The following is a 25,520-nucleotide window of genomic DNA, read 5'->3' as shown; positions in this document are numbered from 1 at the left end:
GACATGATTTCACATAAAGTGAAAAGCCCAAAAGACTCCACCCAAAATTATTAGAACTCATGCAGCAATTCAGCAATGCAGCGGGTTACAAAATCAGTGCACAGAAATCAGTTGTATTTCTATACACTAACAATGAGATTGAAGAAAAAGAAATTAAGAAGTTGCTCCCCTTTACAATTGCACCAAAACCCATAAGATACCTAGGAATAAGCCCAATCAAACAGGTAAAGGATCTGTACTTTAAGAACTACAGAGTTTCTTATGAAAGAAATTCAAGCTGTCAGTTAAGGTACATTTCCTTGCATCACACCCCAGAGCATCAAAATGAAATAATGTTGTAGAAAGCATCAGCAAAGCATCCATTCATTTGTTTATTTAATGAATAATTATATAGAGCAACTTCTATATGCCAGATATTATTCTAAGCTCTGTAGACACAAAAGTACAAAAAAATAAAATTTAAAAATTAAAAATAAAGTAAATTTTTAAAAGATCTCTACCTCAGGAAACTTACTTTGGAGTGAGAGGAAATAGACAAATAAGCATGTAAAGTCAAACACTGTTGATCACTGTGAAGAAAAAATAGATTAAGGGAGGCGAGTCAGGAAAATAAGGAATAGGGACAGCATTTTAAGTGATCAGTGATAATCTCTCCGAGGAGGTGACATTTGAGTAGAGATGAAACCAAATGGAAGAACAGTTTGCACATATGCGAAAGAAAGCATCCAGGCAGAGTGAACCAAAGGTGAATGGGAATATGCTGTTAAAAATAAGAAAATAAGCCCAACACAGACTTGCTTATGCTAAACCCCAAATCAGTGAATGGAGATCTCACTTATATAATTTTGGTTCCCCTAGAAATGGTATCTTAAACCAGTCAATCAGGAATCACCTGATCAGCACTAGTTAGATCATCTGCCTGATAGACCCTACATCCCCTAAAGGAAATCGATCTTGCAGTAACTAACCTGCTTTTTTGCCTATAATAACTTCCTTGTCCCTGTTCCCTTCAGGCTATAAAAATCTTTCATTTTGTACAGCTGTTTGAGGCTCTTTTCTACCTTCTAGATTGTATGGTATTCAATTCAAATTGATTGTTACTCAAATAACTTCTGAAATTTTTTAACATGCCTCAGTTTCTATCTTTTAACAGTTCTAGGGTCAGAAGAGGGAAGAGAATGAGACCCCCAAAGGCCTCCAGGAGCTAATGAGTAACCAGACATAGGTACTTCTCTGTGGAGTTTCAGTGCATGTTGCTTTCTTGTTGCTTCTAGAGATGGTGGGTAAATCCCCCCTAGGATCCTAACTCTGCTGTTCTTGTGTTTTGAGGTTTCAGACTTTATTTGAACATTTCTTTTTCTGGACTAGATCTGGAAACAAGTGGAGTAATACTGGGTCCAAATTAAAAACCAGACTGGGTCCAATAATAGGCTGGTCCAACTTGACATCTGGACATGGTCTCTGGACCTTCAAGAGTAGTTCATTTTACACCCTATTTGGGGACAGCTCTTGCACCCAAAGTGTTGTTCAGTACTGCCAGGAAAACTTAGTGTTTTTCTGGAAAGTGAAACCTGGAAAGATATTTGAAAGGATTTTTTTAAGTAACTTTGCAGTCAGAAGTTGGCCAAATTGGACGCTAATATTTAGAGCCTAATAGGAAGTTCTATAAATCATCTCACCTAAGCTAAAATGAAAACTGTTAAGATTTCCATTTGTGTCTGTCTGTACATCTATGCATGTGCGTTATATATATGTGATATTTTTCTACCTCTGGATGGTATTGCCAAAATTAATCTTTAAAGAGCTCTATTTAATTAAAGAAAAACAAGTATTTATATAAATTAAGTATACTCCCAGAAATATAAAAACAAACTCAACTGTTTTTCAAGTTCACATGATCTAAAATAATCTTCAGCAAATAAAAGCTGTTTAACTTTGTTGGCTTCATTAAAACAGGCATATCTTGGGATGCCTGGGTGGCTCAGTGCGTTAAGCCGCTGTCTTCAGCTCAGGTCATGATCCCAGTGTCCTGGAATCTAGTCCCGCATTGGGCTCCTTGCTCAGCAGGGAGCCTGCCTCTCTCTCTGCCTCTGCCCACCTCTCTGCCTGCTTGTTTGCTTTCTCTCTCTCTCTTTCTGACAAATAAATAAATAAAATCTTTAAGATAAAAAAAACAGGCATATCTTAAGAGTTATCATCATTAAATATAATACTTCTATTCTACCTAAGTTTCCTACATGCCAAATAAGCTCCTATTATATCTATTACAGAATTTGCCAGTGAGAAAAATAACTTAAGGTAGTGGTTAGCCATATAATGTCTTCTAAAATTTTCTCTTTTTTAGAATAATTTATTTATTTGAGAGAGAGAAAAAGCACACCTGCACAGTAGGGAGAGGGGAGAAGAAGAGGGAGACAAAGTCTCAAGCAGGTTCTGCACTGAGTGAAGAGCCCTATGCAGGGCTTGATCTCACAACCCAAGCCAAGAGTCAGATGCTTAACCAACTGTACCATCCAGGAACCCTTAAAATTTTCATGACTAATCTAAACATAATTGTTAAAAACAAGTGGATTAAATGGATTTGAGTAGAATAAAGTTATAAATGTGTAGTTGTGTGTCTTTTTAAAAATAGATTCCAACACTTTTTTGGTGACTTGAAACTTTAAAGTTATACTGGAGATTAAGTTAAATGATGGATATTTATTGAATATCTAGATCATTTCCAGATAAGATAAAATACTAGCATTAATTACTGAACACAGATTTATCCACTCTTGGCTTCCTTTTACAGAGTAACTAAAGACATTTGGAGCTATAATTAAACATGTTTTGTGGATGCCTGGGGGTGCTCAGTTGGATAAACCTCTGCCTTCAACTCAGGTCATGATCTCAGGGTCTTGGGATTAAGCCCCACATCAGGCTCTATGCTCAGCAGAGAGCCTACTTCCCCCCTCCAACCTGCCTCTCTGCCTATTTGTAATCTCTGTCTGTCAAATAAGTAAAATCTGTAAAAAACAAACAAACAAACAAACAAACAAACAAAAAGAAAACATGTTTTGTGCCACATTGGAAAATTTACTCTGAAGAAGACTATTTGTCTAGGAATTATGAAATGTATTTATAAATATGCTAATCCACAATTACTTCTTAGTTTTCACTAGGAATTAAGGATTCCAAGGGTTACGAATTCTAATTAATATATATAATCAAAACTACTAGAAATAATAAGAGCTTTAAAAACAAACTATGGAATCAATAATGTACTTATGTAAAATTAAAACTTGGACTTAAAGTTCATCTGTTAAAAGGACAAAACTTCTTTCATCTATTAAAAGGACAAAATTCCTCTCAAACTATTGATCTGTTCTTGATAAAAGATTGTAAAATATGTTTCTTTGCCCCTTAAGTAATGTACTTGGAAAGAAAAGATTTTATATTTCACTAAGATAATTTACTATGCATCACATTGCCTTAATTAGGTCTTTGATTACTTAAGAAAACTCAGTCTTCTCAATATTAAGAGAGCTAAGTTCTGTTCATAACTGTATAACCTTGTGTATTTGCCTTTAACATCTTCTATTGTCACTATGGCTAAATAGATAATTAAGTATTATTTCATAATGGTCTGTGATCCTATTTAATCAAATTTTTAAACCTTCTTTTTTTTATTACAAAGCTTTTAATATTTTCTCAAAATCAAATTCTAAATTCTTTTTGACCTAAAACTAACTTTGAGATTTCATAGCAGGTCCCTGGAAAATCTCAAAGGATTTTTCTCTCACCTTGTGAAAGAGAGATGTTAAACTAATTTGGCTTGCATGGTGTGTTAAATTACATAGGAAACATTTCAAGTAAGGGATTGATAAACCTCCTTAGGTTGTATAGATGCATGTTCTTAACATAAATGTTCTAGACACTGTACAAAATTCCTGGAAATCTGATATGTCTTGTTATAACATTAGTCATAATTCAGTTACCTTAAAATGTATGCCACAGAAATAACCACATTTCCTTGTCAGTTTTGTTATAGCGAACCTTCATCAGATCTTTAACCATGGGCATTTGTAAGTCTTTCATCTTTTACAGACAGTTACTGCTTTACTCTGATGTTTTTACAAAAGTGCATACCTTGGGAGACATTCATGAAGAGCACTCTGAGATGTATTGTAGTATATGAGTTTCTGGTACCTTCAAGATCATAAAACGGAACATGGCAAGAATTTCCATAACTAATAGAAAATGTGGGCTCAGCCGAACACAAATTATTTACATGGAATTGAATAAACTCATGAGGATATTTTATATATACATTACTGGTTTCTAAAAGTTTAATTTTTCCAGATTTAAGAAAAATGTTTTCCTCTCAAGCTATCTATGACTTATAGCAATTGTGTAAAGTATACCTTTGTAAGCAAAATTTAAACATTTGCTTTTTCTATCTGATCTGTCCAGAATTTGGAAATTTGAGCATTCTTATGTTCATGGCAATATAGTTATTTGCATAAGTTCAATAAGAATCTGTTCTTCTTGTACCACGACACATTTGGAAACATTGGTTAAATAACCAACACTTTGCCTGGAATGTCATATTTGAAAATCTGCAGAGATTCTGATATGACTGATAGCTTTACAGAACTAAAATTGACTTTATGGTGCCAATAGAAGCCCCTTGGGAAAAAATGGCCTTGTACCTGGTAGCCTAACCAGGTGAGTAAGGAAGATCACTTGTTAGCAGACCCAGGAAACTTGGGTTATATTGGGGACCTCATACAGAGAAGAAGTCACCCAAATCTATAAGTATTTCAGATACAGTCCAATGTTGAGTCCTTGGCCTCTTCTTAGCCTTCTTAGACTTTAAAAGTCTAATCTAAGATTGCTTACGACCAGTTCCAGCAAATGTGATTTTGGGTTTGGGAGAAGGGGGTGGGATTATGGACATTGGGGAGGGTATGTGCTTTGGTGAGTGCTGTGAAGTGTGTAAACCTGGTGATTCACAGACCTGTACCCCTGGGATAAAAATATATGTTTATAAAAAATAAAAAGTTATAAAAAAAAAAAAGGGCCTATGTGGTCAATAATTATTTTTGCCACACTATGTAAATAATCAGGAAAAATTTAATGGACTAGACTTATTTTTGTAAACAAATTGGTCTTACTGTGTTATCTTCAATAGAAATGATGGTAACGGTAGAGGAAAAAAATATGTTTCAGTAGGAAATCACAATACAACTTTGTGGATGGATATTCAATTCTAGTACTGCTCCATGACCTTGGGGTTTTGTTTTATACCTATAAACTGGACTGGATCCTGAATTCTTCTAGTTTTCTCAAATAGCTGGCTACAACTCTCCAAATGAATGTTTCAAATTTTTTCCCACACTTCTGATTTGGAATCACTAAGAACAACCCTTGAGCCTCCTTGGAAAGGACTATACCAGGTCCTGCTCACTACTCAGATGGCAGTCAAACTTCAGAGTCTTGAACCTTGGGTCTACATCTCCCAATTAGAAAGGACTCCTCCAGACACTTGGAACTACATACCAACTGGAGATCTAAAATTAATATTGACTAAGGAGGTTCTTCCCCAAAAGTAGATGGCATCTTGAGCTGAATAGCTCTCCCAAGATCATGAGTCAAGATCATCAAATCCAACATGGAAGCTTTCTTCCTTTTTCCTTTTTGCTGCTTGTATTTACTCTCTGTTAATACATAGGACAATAGGACAATGTCCTGAACTTTGGTAACTATCTCTGAATCAACTGCTGGAATAATATGTGCCTAACAAAAATCCCTACATTCTCTGGCCAGTTGTTCTTGGTAACAGGATAGTCCTTGATTATATTTTAGCTGAGCAAGGAGGTGTGCAAGCTATGGCCAGCACCACTTGCTGTACTTCACACTTCTTCGGAAGCTGAGAAGCAGTTACTTAAGATCACTGAACAAGTGGCATTATTCTTTGACTTCCTTGTATCTGATCGGTTTGGGTCTCAGGAACCATTGCTCTACAGTGCATTCTAGACATTGGGAATTATCCTGCTTATAATAATCATAGTAATCTCCCTGTATGCTCTATTCTCTCACCTTGTTCCTCTCATAAGAGAGGGTCTTTGGGAGAACAGGGTTCCATTTTCCTTTTGCAAATAAACTCTTAAAATTTTTAATATGTGCCAGTTTATCTTTTAACAGTTCACATTCACAGGAAGCAGGGAGATGAGCATAGATGAAGTGTGGTGAAGTATGAGCAGGAGATGGTGGGAGCAAGAGGCAGCACATGGATGTAAGTATCTGGCTTTCACTCAAATGCCATTGGAGTGTTTTGAACTTAAGAGTGGCACAATCTGGCCAAGATTTTTAAATAATCATGAGGACTGTTGTTGGAGAATAGGCTATAGAGGGAGCAGAACAAGTTAGGAGGATATTACAACAATGAGGGCAGAAGATAGTGTTGACATGATCAGGGTAGAAAGAGTAGAGGTACCAAATGGTCAATTCTGAATGTATTTTGGGAGTAGAGCTGACAGAATTTGTTGATGGGCTGAATGCATTGGGTAAGGGAGGAAAACAGAAATCAAGATTAACCATGACTCTTGTCTCAAGAAACAGATAGAATTTACTGACATATAGAAAGCTGCAACAGAATTAAATAAGGAATAAGCATGAATTGAATTAAGAGTTTGATTTCAGATGCATTAAGTTCAAGATACATGTTACATATCCTGATGGATCTGGCAAGTGGGCACTTGGATCTACAAGTCTGGAATTCCTGGAAAAGGTTAATGCTAGAGATACATTTGGAAGTTACCACTTACATAGCTGGTATTTGAAGTGTTCTTGTTTAAGCCTCCTGAATTTCACTAATTGTCTAGAATTATGCAAAGGTAAACAGGATACAAGTAGTATAATAGAAATCTGTCTGTGGAGCTTGTATAGTCAAAGTAGAAAATCCTCTGGATCTTTGAGATTGCAATTCGTTTGCTAGCTCTGCTAAAGAATTTGATGGGCATAAATGTGAGCGTGATATAGGGCTATGACTGAAGGAGAGAATTCAGATCAAGATCATCAAATAGCCTTCACAGAACACATTAAAAGGACATCCAAAATACACATATGGGAGATGCAAGTTACATATACATACATATATACACACATACATATCCATATATACATGTATAAACATATATACATACAGACACACCTGCCACAAGCATTTATTCATAATTATTCAAAAACAATAGTATCCAATTCTTTTTTTATATTCTCTATCTCTAGTCCTCCCTCTCTAACTCAAGACTTTCAAATCTCTCTTTCTCTGTTCCTTCCTTGCTCATCTCAAATCAACAATTCCAATTTCTAAGATGTCTTTTACCAGACCAAACACTTAGAATTGGGGGGGGGGGGGGGGAGCAGTATTTTTTGCAAGCTAACTTGGGATCTGTTATCATTTTTTAAAGATGACACTTGATTTCTCACCTAATGTGCTAAAGAATGGCAGAGAGGAGGCCTCTAGGGAGAGAATGAAATTTTCATAGCTTAAACACTAAAAATAACAGCCCCATAACACTGAATCTCATTACCAAGCAGCAAACGCTTTCACTCTGCCTTCCACTGTGGTGTTCACAAGATGCCTTTCAGAAGCCCACACTTTCACTCCACCCCCATCTCACATAAACACAAACACACACACATACACATACACCACCAGTTATGCTGTTACCCCTGGTAAACTTGGAAAATGTGTGTCAGATCTAGATCATTCTCTTGTCAGGTTATCATAATTTACTGCCCAGAAAATGAGTCTGTGGTTGCAGACCATTTCACTCCTTATGTGGCAGATTTGGGCAGAGCTGGGGAGAATAATGAATGCAGCTGCACGTCCAGTGTTTGGGGTGGATGGAGATTCAGACCCAGAATGAATTAGAGAAAGAGGAAACCTGAGCCGGAGGCACGACCCAGCTCACTCGAGCTTTGTCAGTCACTGTTTACATCATGCTCACCCATAAAACAGATAATGACAATATTTCCACATATTTCTAAGCTGCTACTCTCTGGGGAAGTCTAAAAGTTCATAGTGGCCTTGTAAATAAGTTCCAGATCTTTAACAGACAATGAAACATGAAATCGGCATTTCACCTCTGGCAAGGGACGATATGCAAGGCTACCTAAAAGCAATGAGCCACTGGGAGAAGCCTAGAGCCCGCGCAGGCACTGGTCCTGCTCTTGCCATGCTCAACCCTTTTGCCCTTAAATCCTGTTGTAAGGCCCCTAGGGAAAGCTGTAACCCTCCCACTAGCCCCCAGAATCTTGTCCTAGAGTGTTCCAGGAGAAAAAAGAGATTGATCTCCGTCTTCCTGAGGGCCTTAACACTGAAAATCACCAAGGCCCTTCTTCATTGACTTCAGGAGAGAAGCATTTCCTTATCCTGACAAGGTCTCAATAAGCAGAATACAGGATTAACATATTCAATTCCATTGACACTTGATGTGCTGTAATTTAAAAAACTATTTCAACGTCTACAGAGCACTTTAGAGTTGACGAATATCTTCATACCCCCTCACCTCAGTGAATGCTTTCAACAAGGCTCTAGAAGAAGCATGTGGGTAGTACTCTCCTTTCTTACAAGTGAGTAAGGAAGGCTCAGAGTTAAGGCAACGTGGAGGACAAGGTCAATGGGAAAGCCTGGCAACAGAACGCTGACTGGAGGTCCCTGAGTTGAAGTTCGCCTGAATGAGCTATATTAACTTGTCTTTCTGTATGAAGAAAAAACGCTGTTGTCAGATGGACCTGATTTTGCCACTCAGGCAAACTTATGAATTCCTCCAAGTCAATTCGCTAATCTCTAAAATTGATTTATTGTCCCTGCAAAGGCTATTATGATTCAGGGAGATGGAGAATTGCAGACAGACACCAGGCACAGAGCTGGGCATGCGTTCTGGGAATGGTAACTCCCTCTGTGCTTCTCCCCCACTGTCTGTGCCAGCTTCAATACCCACAGTGGTATCACCATCATAATTGTCACTCTGATGGTGACAACACCTCTCCTGCTTACCATTCTTACTATATACCAGGCACCGCGCTGAGGGTGTTCCAGGCACTCCTATATTTTAATCCTTGCCACAATCCTATAAAGTAACATAATTATCTGCCTTATTGAAAAAGTGTGGACTAAAAACTCTAATTCTCAGAGCAATCATGAAAGGATGAGATTCCCTCTCCGGTCTCTCTGACTCTATTGCTCCAATGTCGGTCACCTTCGTACATTGCCTGAATATCCAGGTTTCCTGAGCACAATTTTCTCTGCTAGTCTCAGACATCTGCCCTCCCCCATTCTGTTTTCATGCCCTGATCCTCATTTGCCTGGAACCACCATGTAACTAGACCAATAATACCTTCCAGGACCTGGGCTTACAGGGCTCTCATCAAGGGTTGCCAGATTTAACAAATAAAAATTCAAAATATTGAGAGGAGGAGTCAAGATGGCGGAGAAGTAGCAGGCTGAGACTACTTCAGCTAGCAGGAGATCAGCTAGATAACTTATCTAAAGATTGCAAACACCTGCAAATCCATAGGCAGATCAAAGAGAAGAAGAACAGCAATTCTGGAAACAAAAACAACCACTTTCTGAAAGGTAAGACTGGTGGAGAAGTGAATCCAAAGCGACGGGAAGATAGACCCCGGGGGGAGGGGCCGGCTCCCGGCAAGCGGTGGAGCAACGGAGCACAAAATCAGGACTTTTAAAAGTCTGTCCCGCAGAGGGACATCACTCCAGAGGCTAAACCGGGGCGAAGCCCACACGGGTCAGCGTGGCCTCAGGTCCCACAGGGTCACAGAAGGATCGGGGGTGTCTGAGTGTCGCAGAGGTTGCGGGTACTGGAACGGGAAGGCGGGCTACAGAGACAGAGCCAACAGTAAGCTCGCAGCTCAGGGTTACCTTGAACCAGCCACAGGTCAGGCAGACGGGAGTCACTGGGCGCTGTTCTGTGAGGGCGCACTGAGGAGAAGGCTAGGGACCTAATCAATACAGACATTGGTAATATGTCAGATCTAGAGTTCAGAATGACAATTCTCAAAGTTCTAGCCGGGCTCAAAAAAGGCATGGAAGATATTAGAGAAACCCTCTCGAGAGATATAAAAGCCCTTTCTGGAGAAATAAAAGAACTAAAATCTAACCAAGTTGAAATCAAAAAAGCTATTAAAGAGGTGCAATCAAAAATGGAGGCTCTCACTGCTAGGATAAATGAGGCAGAAAAAAGAATTAGTGATGAAGAAGACCAAATGACAGAGAATAAAGAAGCTGAGCAAAAGAGGGACACACAGCTACTGGACCATGAGGGGAGAATTCGAGAGATAAGTGACTCCATAAGACGAAACAACATTAGAATAATTGGGATTCCAGAAGAAGAAGAAAGAGAGAGCGGAGCAGAAGATATACTGGAGAAAATTATTGGGGAGAATTTCCCCAATATGGCAAAGGGAACAAGCATCAAAATTCAGGAGGTTCAGAGAACGCCCCTCAAAATCAATAAGAATAGGCCCACACCCCATCACCTAATAGTAAAATTTACAAGTCTCAGTGACAAAGAGAAAATCCTGAAAGCAGCCAGGGAAAAGAAGTCTGTAACATAAAATGGTAAAAATATTAGATTGGCAGCTGACTTATCCACAGAGACCTGGCAGGCCAGAAAGAGCTGGCATGAAATCTTCAGAGCACGAAACAAGAAAAACATGCTGCCAAGAATACTATATCCAGTTAGGCTATCATTGAAAATAGAAGGAGAGATTAAAAGCTTCCAGGACAAACAAAAACTGAAAGAATTTGCAAACACCAAACCAGCTCTACAGGAAATATTGAAAGGGGTCCTCTAAGCAAAGAGAGAGCCTACAATTGGTAGATCAGAAAGGAACAGAGACCATATACAGTAACAGTCACCGTACAGGCAATACAATGGCCCTAAATTCATATCTCTCAATAGTTACCCTGAATGTTAATGGGCTAAATGCCCCAATCAAAAGACACAGGGTATCAGAATGGATAAAAAAACAAAACCCATCTATATGTTGCCTCCAAGAAACTCATTTTAAGCCCGAAGACACCTCCAGATTTAAAGTGAGGGGGTGGAAAAGAATTTACCATGCTAATGGACATCAGAAGAAAGCAGGAGTGGCAATCTTTATATCAGATCAATTAGATTTTAAGCCAAAGACTATAATAAGAGATGAGGAAGGACACTATATCATACTCAAAGGGTCTGTCCAACAAGAAGATTTAACAATTTTAAATGTCTATGCCCCCAACGTGGGAGCAGCAAACTATATAAACCAATTAATAACAAAATTAAAGAAACACATCAACAATAATACAATAATAGTAGGAGACTTTAACACTCCCCTCACTGAAATGGACAGATCATCCAAACAAAAGATCTGCAAGGAAATAAAGGCCTTAACTGACACCCTAGATCAGATGGACATCACAGATATATTCAGAACATTTCATCCCAAAACAACAGAATACACATTCTTCTCTAGTGCACATGGAACATTCTCCAGAATATATCACATCCTCGGTCCTAAATCAGGACTCAACCGGTATCAAAAGACTGGGATCATTCCCTGCATATTTTCAGACCACAATGCTCTGAAGCTAGAACTCAACCACAAGAGGAAGTTTGGAAAGAACCCAAATACATGGAGACTAAACAGCATCCTTCTAAAGAATGAATGGGTCAATCGGGAAATTAAAGAAGAATTGAAAAAAATCATGGAAACAAATGATAATGAAAATAAAACGGTTCAAAATCTGTGGGACACAACAAAGGCAGTCCTGAGAGGAATATATATAGCGGTACAAGCCTTTCTCAAGAAACAAGAAAGGTCTCAGGTACACAACCTAACCCTACACCTAAAGGAGCTGGAGAAAGAAGAAGAGAGAAACCCTAAGCCCAGCAGGAGAAGAGAAATCATAAAGATCAGAGCAGAAATCAATGAAATAGAAACCAAAAAAACAATAGAGCAAATCAACGAAACTAGGAGCTTGTTCTTTGAAAGAATTAATAAAATTGATAAACCCCTGGCCAGACTTATCAAAAAGAAAAGAGAAAGGACCCAAATAAATAAAATCATGAATGAAAGAGGAGAGATCACAACTAACACCAAAGAAATACAAACCATTATAAGAACATACTATGAGCAACTCTACGCCAACAAATTTGACAATCTGGAAGAAATGGATGCATTCCTAGAAACATATAAACTACCACAACTGAACCAGGAAGAAATAGAACGCCTGAACAGACCCAGTTCAGTAAGGAGATTGAAACAGTCATTAAAAATCTCCAAACAAAAGCCCAGGGCCAGACGGCTTCCCAGGAGAATTCTACCAAACATTTAAAGAAGAACTAATTCCTATTCTCCTGAAACTGTTCCAAAAAATAGAAATGGAAGGAAAACATCCAAACTCATTTTATGAGGCCAGCATCACCTTGATCCCAAAACCAGACAAGGATTCCATCAAAAAAGAGAGCTATAGACCAATATCTTTGATGAACACAGATGCGAAAATTCTCACCAAAATACTAGCCAATAGAATTCAACAGTACATTAAAAGGACTATTCACGACGACCAAGTGGGATTTATTCCAGGGCTGCAAGGTTGGTTCAACATCCGCAAATCAGTCAATGTGATACAACACATCAATAAAAGAAAGAACAAGAACCATATGATAATCTCAATAGATGCTGAAAAAGCTTTTGACAAAGTACAGCATCCCTTCTTGATCAAAACTCTTCAAAGTGTAGGGATAGAGGGCACATACCTCAATATCATCAAAGCCATCTATGAAAAACCCACCGCAAATATCATTCTCAATGGAGAAAAACTGAAAGCTTTTCTGCTAAGGTCAGGAACACGGCAGGGATGTCCATTATCACCACTGCTCTTCAACATAGTACTAGAAGTCCTAGCCTCAGCAATCAGACAACAAAAGGACATTAAATGCATCCAAATCGGCAAAGAAGAACTCAAATTATCACTCTTCACATATGATATGATACTATATGTGGAAAACCCACAAGACTCCACTCCAAAACTGCTAGAACTTGTACAGGAATTCAGTAAAGTGTCAAGATATAAAATCAATGCACAGAAATCAGTTGCATTTCTCTACACCAACAACAAGACAGAAGAAAGAGAAATTAAGGAGTCAATCCCATTTACAATTGCACCTAAAACCATAAGATACCTAGGAATAAACCTAATCAAAGAGGCACAGAATCTATACTCAGAAAACTATAAAGTAGTCATGAAAGAAATTGAGGAAGACACAAAGAAATGGAAAAATGTTCAATGCTCATGGATTGGAAGAATAAATATTGTGAAAATGTCTATGCTACCTAAAGCAATCTACACATTTAATGCAATTCCTATCAAAATACCATCCATCTTTTTCAAAGAAATGGAACAAATAATTCTAAAATTTATATGGAACCAGAAAAGACCTCGAATAGCCAAAGGGATATTGAAATAGAAAGCCAAAGTTGGTTGCATCACAATTCTGGACTTCAAGCTCTATTACAAAGCTGTCATCATCAAGACAGCATGGTACTGGCATAAAAACAGACACATAGATAAATGGAACAGAATAGAGAGCCCAGAAATAGACCCTCAACTCTATGGTCAACTAATCTTCGACAAAGCAGGAAAGAATGTCCAATGGAAAAAAGACAGCCTCTTCAATAAATGGTGTTCGGAAAATTGGACAGCCACATGCAGAAAAATGAAATTGGACCATTTCCTTACACCACACATGAAAATAGACTCAAAATGGATGAAGGACCTCAATGTGAGAAAGGAATCCATCAAAATCCTTGAGGAGAACACAGGCAGCAACCTCTTCGACCTCAGCCGCAGCAACATCTTCCTAGGAACAACGCCAAAGGCAAGGGAAGCAAGGGCAAAAATGAACTATTGGGATTTCATCAAGATCAAAAGCTTTTGTACAGCAAAGGAAACAGTTAACAAAATCAAAAGACAACTGACAGAATGGGAGAAGATATTTGCAAACGACATATCAGATAAAGGACTAGTGTCCAGAATCTATAAAGAACTTAGCAAACTCAACACCCAAAGAACAAATAATCCAATCAAGAAATGGGCAGAGGACATGAACAGACATTTCTGCAAAGAAGACATCCAGATGGCCTACAGACACATGAAAAAGTGCTCCATATCACTCGGCATCAGGGAAATACAAATCAAAACCACAATGAGATATCACCTCACACCAGTCAGAATGGCTAAAATCAACAAGTCAGGAAATGACAGATGCTGGCAAGGATGCGGAGAAAGGGGAACCCTCCTACACTGTTGGTGGGAATGCAAGCTGGTGCAACCACTCTGGAAAACAGCATGGAGGTTCCTCAAAATGTTGAAAATAGAACTGCCCTATGACCCAGCAATTGCACTACTGGGTATTTACCCTAAAGATACAAACGTAGTGATCCAAAGGGGCACGTGCACCCGAATGTTTATAGCAGCAATGTCCACAATAGCCAAACTATGGAAAGAACCTAGATGTCCATCAACAGATGAATGGATCAAGAAGATGTGGTATATATACACAATGGAATATTATGCAGCCATCAAAAAAATGAAATCTTGCCATTTGCGACAACGTGGATGGGACTAGAATGTATCATGCTTAGTGAAATAAGTCAAGCAGAGAATGACAACTATCACATGATCTCCCTGATATGAGGAAGTGGTGATGCAACATGGGGGCTTAAGTGGGTACGAGAAGAATAAATGAAACAAGATGGGATTGGGAGGGAGACAAACCATAAGTGACTCTTAATCTCACAAAACAAACTGAGGGTTGCTGGGGGGAGGGGGGTTGGGAGAAGAGGGGTGGGGTTATGGACATTGGGGAGGGTATGTGCTTTGGTGAGTGCTGTGAAGTGTGTAAACCTGGCGATTCACAGACCTGTACCCCTGGGGATAAAAATATATGTTTATAAAAAATAAAAAATTTTAAAAAATTAAAAATATTCAGTTGAAATCCAAATCAGTCTGGATTTTGGAAAAGCAACAAATTATTTTAGTATAAGCATGTCCTAGATATTGAATGATATACTGACTTGCATGGGACCCATTTTTACTAAAAAAATTATTGATTGCTTACCTGAAATTCAAATTTAACTAGGCATCCTGTACTTATCTGGTATCTTTAGGCACATCCCGTACCGTCACAGCCTCTGTCTATTCTGTGTGCGCCATGTGTCTCAATCCTCTCCCTCCAACCACACTGTGGTAGTCTGGTACATAGTGGATTTTATTTTTTTTTAATATTTTACTTATTCTTTGACAGAGAGAGACACAGTGAGAGGGGGAACACAAGCAGGGAGAGTGGGAGAGGGAGAAGCAGGCTTCCTGCTAAGCAAGGAGCCCAATGCTGGGCTAGATCCGAGAACCCTGGGATCATGACCTGAGCCGAAGGAAGATACCCAACAACCGAGCCACCCAGGCACCCCCATCAGTAGATTTTAGGAGACCGCACCTCCAGTAATCACATTTTTGTAGATTCCTTTTTCTTGTATCTGGACCAACCTACAACACTAACAAGAATACAGTGCAACTGATTCTGTGCCTGTTCTGAACCCAAGCCTTCAGGAGTTTCTGTGTTTGCACTCTTGGAAGTTCTAAGCCTTCATTTAAGCATTCTTCTTACCCTGCTGGAGAGACTGGATGGATAAATTAGATTAGGGAAAGAGGCCCCAAGACTACATGAAGGAAAACTGAGGAAAGCAGCCGATTGCAAAGATCAAAGCCAAACATAGGGTCCTAACCAAGCTACTCCATCCAGACCCTAGTCATTTGAACTATCCAGGGTCAAGTGTCAGACATGTGAGAGAAGAGGGTATTCCAACCCAGCAAACTCAAATGAAACAGTGATATTCAATCCCCGCTGTGCCCTGTCCAAATTCCAGACCTTTACAACCACAAGAAAGTAATGATACTTTCTACTACTAAGTTTTAGGGTGATTTGTTATACAGCAATAGGTAACTAAAACACATTCCTAAGTACTTTTTCTATAAAGTTGAGGGGTTAACATAAGCATCCAGTTCAATCCACTTCCTACCATAGATTCCTCCCAACCCAATCTTTCAAGCTCTGATTCTAGATCCAAGCTCCTTTTGTAATTGTAATTTTAAAGGCTGCTGGAGCCCATATTTTCAGTTACAGCTATGAACTAAGATGTGACAGGGCACAGTGGGCAGTGATCTTGCTCTGCAGCAGAGCAGAAGCAGCCCAGCACCAGCCTACACCCAGGGAGGCATTAGCAGAGTAAGGCTGAGAGAAGTTTGCCGGCACCTTCCTGTTCTCAGCTGGGGCTTCTGCCAATCCCATTAGTTTTGTGCTTACATAATCACAAAGTCCACCTACGTACCTTTCAAAAGAAAAATTCCGGGAACTATGGACCATAATATACATCTCAATTATTACCTGGGTTGGTACACTGAGGGGAGGGTTGATAAAAACGCAATGAGAAAAAGGGCTTGCAGCATTGACAGGAAAACACAAGACCTTCTAATATTGATTCACAGTTTAAAAAATAATAATGCCATTATTTGACCCCCTAAATTGGTTTAACTCATACCCTATGCTTCATGTTTAATGTCCAATATACTGATTAGTCTTGATTTCAGTGGAAGATTTCTGTATAAAATATTAAGAAGAGAAATTCATAATTCACTAGAATTAGTGCTGATATCAGTGGGCCCTTAAAATATGTGTATCATCAGAAAATGTATTGAGGGTAAAAACCTTTTGACAGAATTAGTTACTGCTATTAGAAAGGAAACCTCAGAGGGAAGACTCTCAAAAGAGAGAGCAATGGCTTGAAGTCCTTGCATTAAACCACAGTGTAGGTCCTAGAGAGTAAGAAATTAACTTTAGATATGGCAGTTCTTTTTAAGGAATCAAAAATCCCTTCATTTTAACTTAATTGATTACTCCAGAGTAGATTTCTCGTGAAGGAAACTGCCCTGTAGCTGGATCCTTTAATTAAAGGTATATCCATTTATTTTTTTTTTCAAGATTAACTACATTTATTTCATTTCAAGATTAACTACAGGCTTCTCCCAGAGACTGTACCAGGAAAACAGCTTGTCTTTGGGCCTGGTGTGGCTAATTTTCCTCAGTTGTTTGCAGCACCAGATACATAGGAGAATAACCTGAAGGATTTTTTTTTTAAGATTTTATTTATTTATTTGACAGAGAGAGAGAGAGGTCACAAGTAAGCAGAGAGGCAGGCAGAGCGAGAGGGGGAAGCAGGCTCCCTGCTGAGCAGAGAGCCCGAGGCTTAGCCTACTGAGCCACCCAGGCGCCCAGGATTTTTTTTTTAAATATCAATTCCCTTGGCCCCATTCTGAGAGATTCTGATTCCATTGGCCTGAGCACTTTTTAATTCTCCCCAGGTTATTTTCATGTGCAGCCAGGATTGAGAATCGCTGGCTTCTGACCATTGCCTCACCTTTGCCATAGACACAAATACTCCTACTCTCTAATATCCCAAGCTGCAGAAAAATGCTAGGAAATAATGAAGGGCCAATTACCCCTCTCCTTGAATATTCCTCTTTTCTCCTCTTTGACTTACCACATCTCTGACTTTTGCTTAAACATGTCACTCAAAACCACACTAAAAAATTATTACAGACAAGTAGCTGAGAGACACGAGAAATACCTTGCTAACCTGCCTCTTCATATGGCCCCACTGTTGCCTGTCTTTTTTTTTTTTAATTTTTTTAATTTTTTATAAACATATATTTTTATCCCCAGGGGTACAGGTCTGTGAATCACCAGGTTTACACACTTCACAGGACTCACCAAAGCACATACCCTCCCCAATGTCCATAATCCCACCCCCTTCTCCCAAACCCCCTCCCCCCAGCAACCCTCAGTTTGTTTTGTGAGATTAAGAGTCACTTATGGTTTGTCTCCCTCCCAATCCCATCTTGTTTCATTTATTCTTCTCCTACCCACTTAAGCCTCCATGTTGCATCACCACTTCCTCATATCAGGGAGATCATATTATAGTTCTCTTTCTCTGCTTGACTTATTTCGCTAAGCATGATACGCTCTAGTTCCATCCATGTTGTCGCAAATGGCAAGATTTCATTTCTTTTGATGGCTGCATAGTATTCCATTGTGTATATATACCACATCTTCTTGATCCATTCATCTGTGGTTCTTTCCATAGTTTGGCTATTGTGGACATTGCTGCTATAAACATTCGGGTGCATGTGCCCCTTTGGATCACTACATTTGTATCTTTAGGGTAAATACCCAATAGTGCAATTGCTGGTTAATAGGGCAGTTCTATTTTCAACATTTTGAGGAACCTCCATGCTGTTTTCCAGAGTGGCTGCACCAGCTTGCATTCCCACCAACAGTGTAGGAGGGTTCCCCTTTCTCCACATCCTCGCCAGCATCTGTCATTTCCTGACTTGTTGATTTTAGCCATTCTGACTGGTGTGAGGTGATATCTCATTGTGGTTTTGATTTGTATTTCCCTGATGCCGAGTGATATGGAGCACTTTTTCATGTGTCTGTTGGCCATCTGGATGTCTTCTTTGCAGAAATGTCTGTTCATGTCCTCTGCCCATTTCTTGATTGGATTATTTGTTCTTTGGGTGTTGAGTTTGCTAAGTTCTTTATAGATTCTGGACACTAGTCCTTTATCTGATATGTCGTTTGCAAATATCTTCTCCCATTCTGTCAGTTGTCTTTTGATTTTGTTAACTGTTTCCTTTGCTGTGCAAAAGCTTTTGATCTTGATGAAATCCCAATAGTTCATTTTTGCCCTTGCTTCCCTTGCCTTTTGCGTTGTTCCTAGGAAGATGTTGCTGCGGCAGAGGTCGAAGAGGTTGCTGCCTATGTTCTCCTCAAGGATTTTGATGGATTCCTTTCGCACATTGAGGTCCTTCATCCATTTTGAGTCTATTTTTGTGTGTGGTGTAAGGAAATGGTCCAATTTCATTTTTCTACATGTGGCTGTCCAATTTTCCCAGCACCATTTATTGAAGAGGCTGTCTTTTTTCCATTGGACATTCTTTCCTGCTTTGTCGAAGATGAGTTGACCATAGATTTGAGGGTCTATTTCTGGGCTCTCTATTCTGTTCCATTGATCTATGTGTCTGTTTTTGTGCCAGTACCATGCTGTCTTGATGATGACAGCTTTGTAATAGAGTTTGAAGTCCGGAATTGTGATGCCACCAACGTTGGCTTTCTTTTTCAATATCCCTTTGGCTATTCGAGGTCTTTTCTGGTTCCATATAAATTTTAGCATTATTTGTTCCATTTCTTTGAAAAAGATGGATGGTACTTTGATAGGAATTGCATTAAATGTGTAGATTGCTTTAGGTAGCATAGACATTTTCACAATATTTATTCTTCCAATCCAGGAGCATGGAACATTTTTCCATTTCTTTGTGTCTTCCTCAATTTCTTTCATGAGTACTTTATAGTTTTCTGGGTATAGATTCTGTGTCTCTTTGGTTAGGTTTATTCCTAGGTATCTTATGGTTTTGGATGCAATTGTAAATGGGATTGACTCCTTAATATCTCTTTCTTCTGTCTTGCTGTTGGTGTAGAGAAATGCAACTGATTTCTGTGCATTGATTTTATATCCTGACACTTTACTGAATTCCTGTATAAGTTCTAGCAGTTTTGGAGTGGAGTCTTGTGGGTTTTCCACATATAGTATCATATCATCTGCAAAGAGTGATAATTTGACTTCTTCTTTGCCGATTTGGATGCCTTTAATTTCCTTTTGTTGTCTGATTGCTGAGGCTAGGACCTCTAGTACTATGTTGAATAGCAGTGGTGATAATGGACATCCCTGCCGTGTTCCTGACCTTAGCGGAAAAGCTTTCAGTTTTTCTCCATTGAGAATGATATTTGCGGTGGGTTTTTCATAGATGGCTTTGATGATATTGAGGTATGTGCCCTCTATCCCTACACTTTGAAGAGTTTTGATCAGGAAGGGATGCTGTACTTTGTCAAATGCTTTTTCAGCATCTATTGAAAGTATCATATGGTTCTTGTTTTTTCTTTTATTGATGTGTTGTATCACATTGACTGATTTGCGGATGTTGAACCAACCTTGCAGCCCTGGAATAAATCCCACTTGGTCATGGTGAATAATCTTTTTAATGTACTGTTGAATCCTATTGGCTAGTATTTTGTTGAGTATTTTCGCATCTGTGTTCATCAAGGATATCGGTCTATAGCTCTCTTTTTTGGTGGGATCCTTGTCTGGTTTTGGGATCAAGGTGATGCTGGCCTCATAAAATGAGTTTGGAAGTTTTCCTTCCATTTCTATTTTTTGGAACACTTTCAGGAGAATAGGAATTAGTTCTTCTTTAAATGTTTGGTAGAATTCCCCCGGGAAGCCATCTGGCCCTGGGCTTTTGTTTGTTTGGAGATTTTTAATGACTGTTTCAATCTCCTTACTGGTTATGGGTCTGTTCAGGCTTTCTATTTCTTCCTGGTTCAGTTGTGGTAGTTTATATGTTTCTAGGAATGCATCCATTTCTTCCAGATTGTCAAATTTATTGCCGTAGAGTTGCTCATAGTATGTTCTTATAATAGTTTGTATTTCTTTGGTGTTAGTTGTGATCTCTCCTCTTTCATTCATGATTTTATTTATTTGGGTCCTTTCTCTTTTCTTTTTGATAAGTCGGGCCAGGGGTTTATCAATTTTATTAATTCTTTCAAAGAACCAGCTCCTACTTTCGTTGATTTTTTCTATTGTTTTTTTGGTTTCTATTTCATTGATTTCTGCTCTGATCTTTATGATTTCTCTTCTCCTGCTGGGCTTAGGGTTTCTTTCTTGTTCTTTCTCCAGCTCCTTTAGGTGTAGGGTTAGGTTGTGTACCTGAGACCTTTCTTGTTTCTTGAGAAAGGCTTGTACCGCTATATATTTTCCTCTCAGGACTGCCTTTATTGTGTCCCACAGATTTTGAACCGTTGTAGTGTCATTATCATTTGTTTCCATAATTTTTTTCAATTCTTCTTTAATTTCCCGGTTGACCCATTCATTCTTTAGAAGGATACTGTTTAGTCTCCATGTATTTGGGTTCTTTCCAAACTTCCTTTTGTGGTTGAGTTCTAGCTTTAGAGCATTGTGGTCTGAAAATATGCAGGGAATGATCCCAATCTTTTGATACCGGTTGAGTCCTGATTTAGGACCGAGGATGTGATCTATTCTGGAGAATGTTCCATGTGCACTAGAGAAGAATGTGTATTCTGTTGCTTTGGGATGAAATATTCTGAATATATCTGTGATGTCCATCTGGTCCAGTGTGTCGTTTAAGGCCTTTATTTCCTTGTTTATCTTTTGCTTGGATGACCTGTCCATTTCAGTGAGGGGAGTGTTAAAGTCCCCTACTATTATTGTATTGTTGTTGATGTGTTTCTTTGATTTTGTTATTAATTGGTTTATATAGTTTGCTGCTCCCACGTTGGGGGCATAGATATTTAAAATTGTTAAATCTTCTTGTTGGACAGACCCTTTGAGTATGATATAGTGTCCTTCGTCATCTCTTATTATAGTCTTTGGCTTAAAATCTAATTGATCTGATATAAGGATTGCCACTCCTGCTTTCTTCTGATGTCCATTAGCATGGTAAATTCTTTTCCACCCCCTCACTTTAAATCTGGAGGTGTCTTCGGGCTTAAAATGAGTTTCTTGGAGGCAACATATAGATGGGTTTTGTTTTTTTATCCATTCTGATACCCTGTGTCTTTTGACAGGGGCATTTAGCCCATTCACATTCAGGGTAACTATTGAGAGATATGAATTTAGGGCCATTGTATTGCCTGTAAGGTGACTGTTATTGTATATGGTCTCTGTTCCTTTCTGATCTACCACTTGTAGGCTCTCTCTTTGCTTAGAGGACCCCTTTCAATATTTCCTGTAGAGCTAGTTTGGTATTTGCAAATTCTTTCAGTTGTTGTTTGTCCTGGAAGCTTTTAATCTCTCCTTCTATTTTCAATGATAGCCTAGCTGGATATAGTATTCTGGGCTGCATGTTTTTCTCGTTTAGTGCTCTAAAAATATCATGCCAGCTCTTTCTGGCCTGCCAGGTCTCTGTGGATAAGTCAGCTGCCAATCTCATATTTTTACCATTGTATGTTACAGACTTCTTTTCCCGGGCTGCTCTCAGGATTTTCTCTTTGTCACTGAGACTTGTAAATTTTACTATTAGGTGACGGGGTGTGGCCCTATTCTTATTGATTTTGAGGGGCGTTCTCTGAACCTCCTGAATTTTGATGCTCGTTCCCTTTGCCATATTGGGGAAATTCTCCCCAATAATTCTCTCCAGTATACCTTCTGCTCCCCTCTCTCTTTCTTCTTCTTCTGGAATCCCAATTATTCTAATGTTGTTTCGTCTTATGGTGTCACTTAATTCTCGAATTCTCCCCTCGTGGTCCAGTAGCTGTGTGTCCCTCTTTTGCTCAGCTTCTTTATTCTCTGTCATTTGGTCTTCTATATCACTAATTCTTTCTTCTGCCTCATTTATCCTAGCATTTAGAGCCTCCATTTTTTATTGCACCTCATTAATAGCTTTTTTTATTTCAACTTGGTTAGATTTTTGTTCTTTTATTTCTCCAGAAAGGGCTTTTATATCTCTCGAGAGGGTTTCTCTAATATCTTCCATGCCTTTTTCGAGCCCGGCTAGAACCTTGAGAATTGTCATTCTGAACTCTAGATCTGACATATTACCGATGTCTGTATTGATTAGGTCCCTAGCCTTCGGTACTGCCTCTTGTTCTTTTTTTTGCGTTGAATTTTTACGTCTTGTCATTTTGGCCAGATAAGAGTAAATGAAGGGGCAAGTAAAATACTAAAAGGGTGGCAACAACCCCAGGAAAATATGCTTTAACTAAATTAGAAGAGATCCAAAATCGTGAGTGGGGAGAAAGGGGATAAAAAGAGGTTCAAAAAGAAAGAAGAAAAAAAAAGAAAAGAAAAAAAAATTTTTTTAAAAAAAGAACCTGAGAAAAATGTAAAAAAGAAAATATATATATATTAGATAAACTAGTAAAAAATCGTTAAAAAAGAAAAAGGTAACAGTTAAAAAAAAAAAATTTTACCCGAAGGCGAGAAGAAAAAGAAAAAAAAAAAATGAAAAAGAAAAAATTAAATTAACTGCAAGACTAAAAAAAAATCACAGGAAAAAAGCCATGAGTTCCGTGCTTGGCTTTCTCCTCCTCTGGAATTCTGCTGCTCTCCTTAGTATTGAAACCGCACTCCTTGGTAGGTGAACTTGGTCTCGGCTGGATTTCTTGTTGATCTTCTGGGGGAGGGGCCTGTTGTAGTGATTCTCAAGTGTCTTTGCCCCAGGCGGAATTACACCTCCCTTACCCGGGGCCGGGGTGAGTAATCCGCTCGGGTTTGCTTTCAGGAGCTTTTGTTCCCTGAGCGCTTTCCGTAGAGTTCCGGAGGACGGGAACACAAATGGCGGCCTCCTGGTCTCCGGCCCGGAGGAGCCGAGAGCCCAGGGCCCCACTCCTCAGTGCGCCCTCAGAGAACAGCGCCCAGTTATTCCCGTCTGCCTGACCTCCTGCCGCGCTCCGAGCTCACCGAGCCTGCGATCGGTTCAAGGTAACACCGAGCTGCGAGCTTACTGTCGGCTCTGTCTCTGTAGCCGGCTTTCCCGTTCCAATACCCGCAAGCTCTGTGACACTCAGACACCCCCGATCCTTCTGTGACCCTGCGGGACCTGAGGCCACGCTGACCCCGCGTGGGCTTCGCCCCGGTTTAGCCTCTGCAGCGATGTCCCTCAGTGGAACAGACTTTTAAAAGTCCTGATTTTGTGCGCGGTTGCTCCGCAGCTTGCCGGGAGCCGGCCCCTCCCCCCGGGGTCTATCTTCCCGTCGCTTTGGATTCACTTCTCCGCCGGTCCTACCTTTCAGAAAGTGGTTGTTTTTCTGTTTCCAGAATTGCTGTTCTTCTTCTCCTCGGTCTGCCGATGGATTTTCAGGTGTTTGCAATCTTTAGATAAGCTATCCAGCTGATCTCCGGCTAGCTGAAGCAGTCTCAGCTTGCTACTTCTCCGCCATCTTGACTCCTCCCCAAAGGTATATCCATTTAAGTGCCTCTTATTTGCCAAGCACCCTGACTGGTTCTGGGGATTTCACAATAATTAGCACCTGGTTCTTGTTCTCAACAAGCGTACCGTTTCACACAGGGGCCACAGCTGAAAGCAGACCCTTCAGGCGGAGAGCTCATAGACACCATATGCAGGGAGAGAAAGGAGGAAGTAGTATGGTCAGCAAAGGTATCATAAAGCTACAAGGTCAATTCTGCTCTAAGGCCCGAGACCTTTCAGACTTTGCAATTCCTGTGATTTGATCCAGGAGACCACCTTTTCATGTGATCTTGAGAAAGCAGGTGAGTCTGTAAGGAGACCACTGGCTATCTTTATCTAAATGCTGATTACTTCCCGTGGCATTGAGTTTATGGTGTCAGATAGAATTGGATTCAAATCACAAGCTTTGGACATGTTACCACCTTTTGAGAGTTGGTTTCCTCATCTGTCAAATGGGGATAAAGACATTTACTTCATACAGTTTTGTCAAGTGTACATGAGAGCAGAACAATTTAGATTAGTTTCCTAGGAAACAGAACTAAAGCTTAGTTCATGGATAAGTGACTTGTGAAGAAAATGTTCCCACGGAGTCCAGCAAGGGAGTAGAGGAAGCAGGACAGGGAAGAGTAGGAAACCAAGTGAGATGCCATCTCAAGGAGAAAAGCGCAAAAGATGACCTCAGCCTGACTCTACAGGGAAGTTCTGTAGTGTGTTATGTCCCAGAGTTTGTCCCTATTGGAGGTGAGGGAACAGGACCTTCATATCCCTGCATTCGTCATTCGCCAGCTAAGAGCCGCTACAGGACTGGAAGGGAACCCTACACTTACAGGCACTTCCAACTCTGCACACTTGAGTGAAGCAAGTCCCACAGCAGACCACAGTCTGCCAACAACAGCCCCTGGGGCTGGCTGTTGGGAGGGAAATCCCCATTGAAGCTGGGGGATGGATACACAGACATGGCAAAGGTACCCAAGGGAGTCTGGGTGCAGTGCCAGTAATACCCACTTCAATCTGTTCTTCCAGACACACAATAGTTACTCAGTAAATAGACCTTTATCTTTTCACCTAGAAGTGGTAGGGGTGGCACACACATCTCCACTTTTTGCACATTGTAGTCAAGGCAAGTCTATAGGCTCTCTCTTATTTGCAGCTCAGAATCATGTTTTAGGCAATATATTGAGATGTCCAACTGTGCAGAAAAACCCACCCATATCCAAGGAAGAAAAGGAAGGGTGAATCAGTGACACATTCTCATGGGCTATTGCCCTTCAATTCCTCAGTTCCTCCTCCAGCAATTCCCTAGAAGACTGGAAGAGTCCCTTTAACCATTGTTTTACCACTGTCTCACCTGCAGAGCAGAAAGTAG

Source organism: Mustela nivalis, assembly GCF_964662115.1.
Source record: "Mustela nivalis genome assembly, chromosome: 1".
In the NCBI taxonomy this organism is placed as follows: Eukaryota; Metazoa; Chordata; class Mammalia; order Carnivora; family Mustelidae; genus Mustela; species Mustela nivalis.
This window is presented reverse-complemented; position numbering follows the sequence as displayed.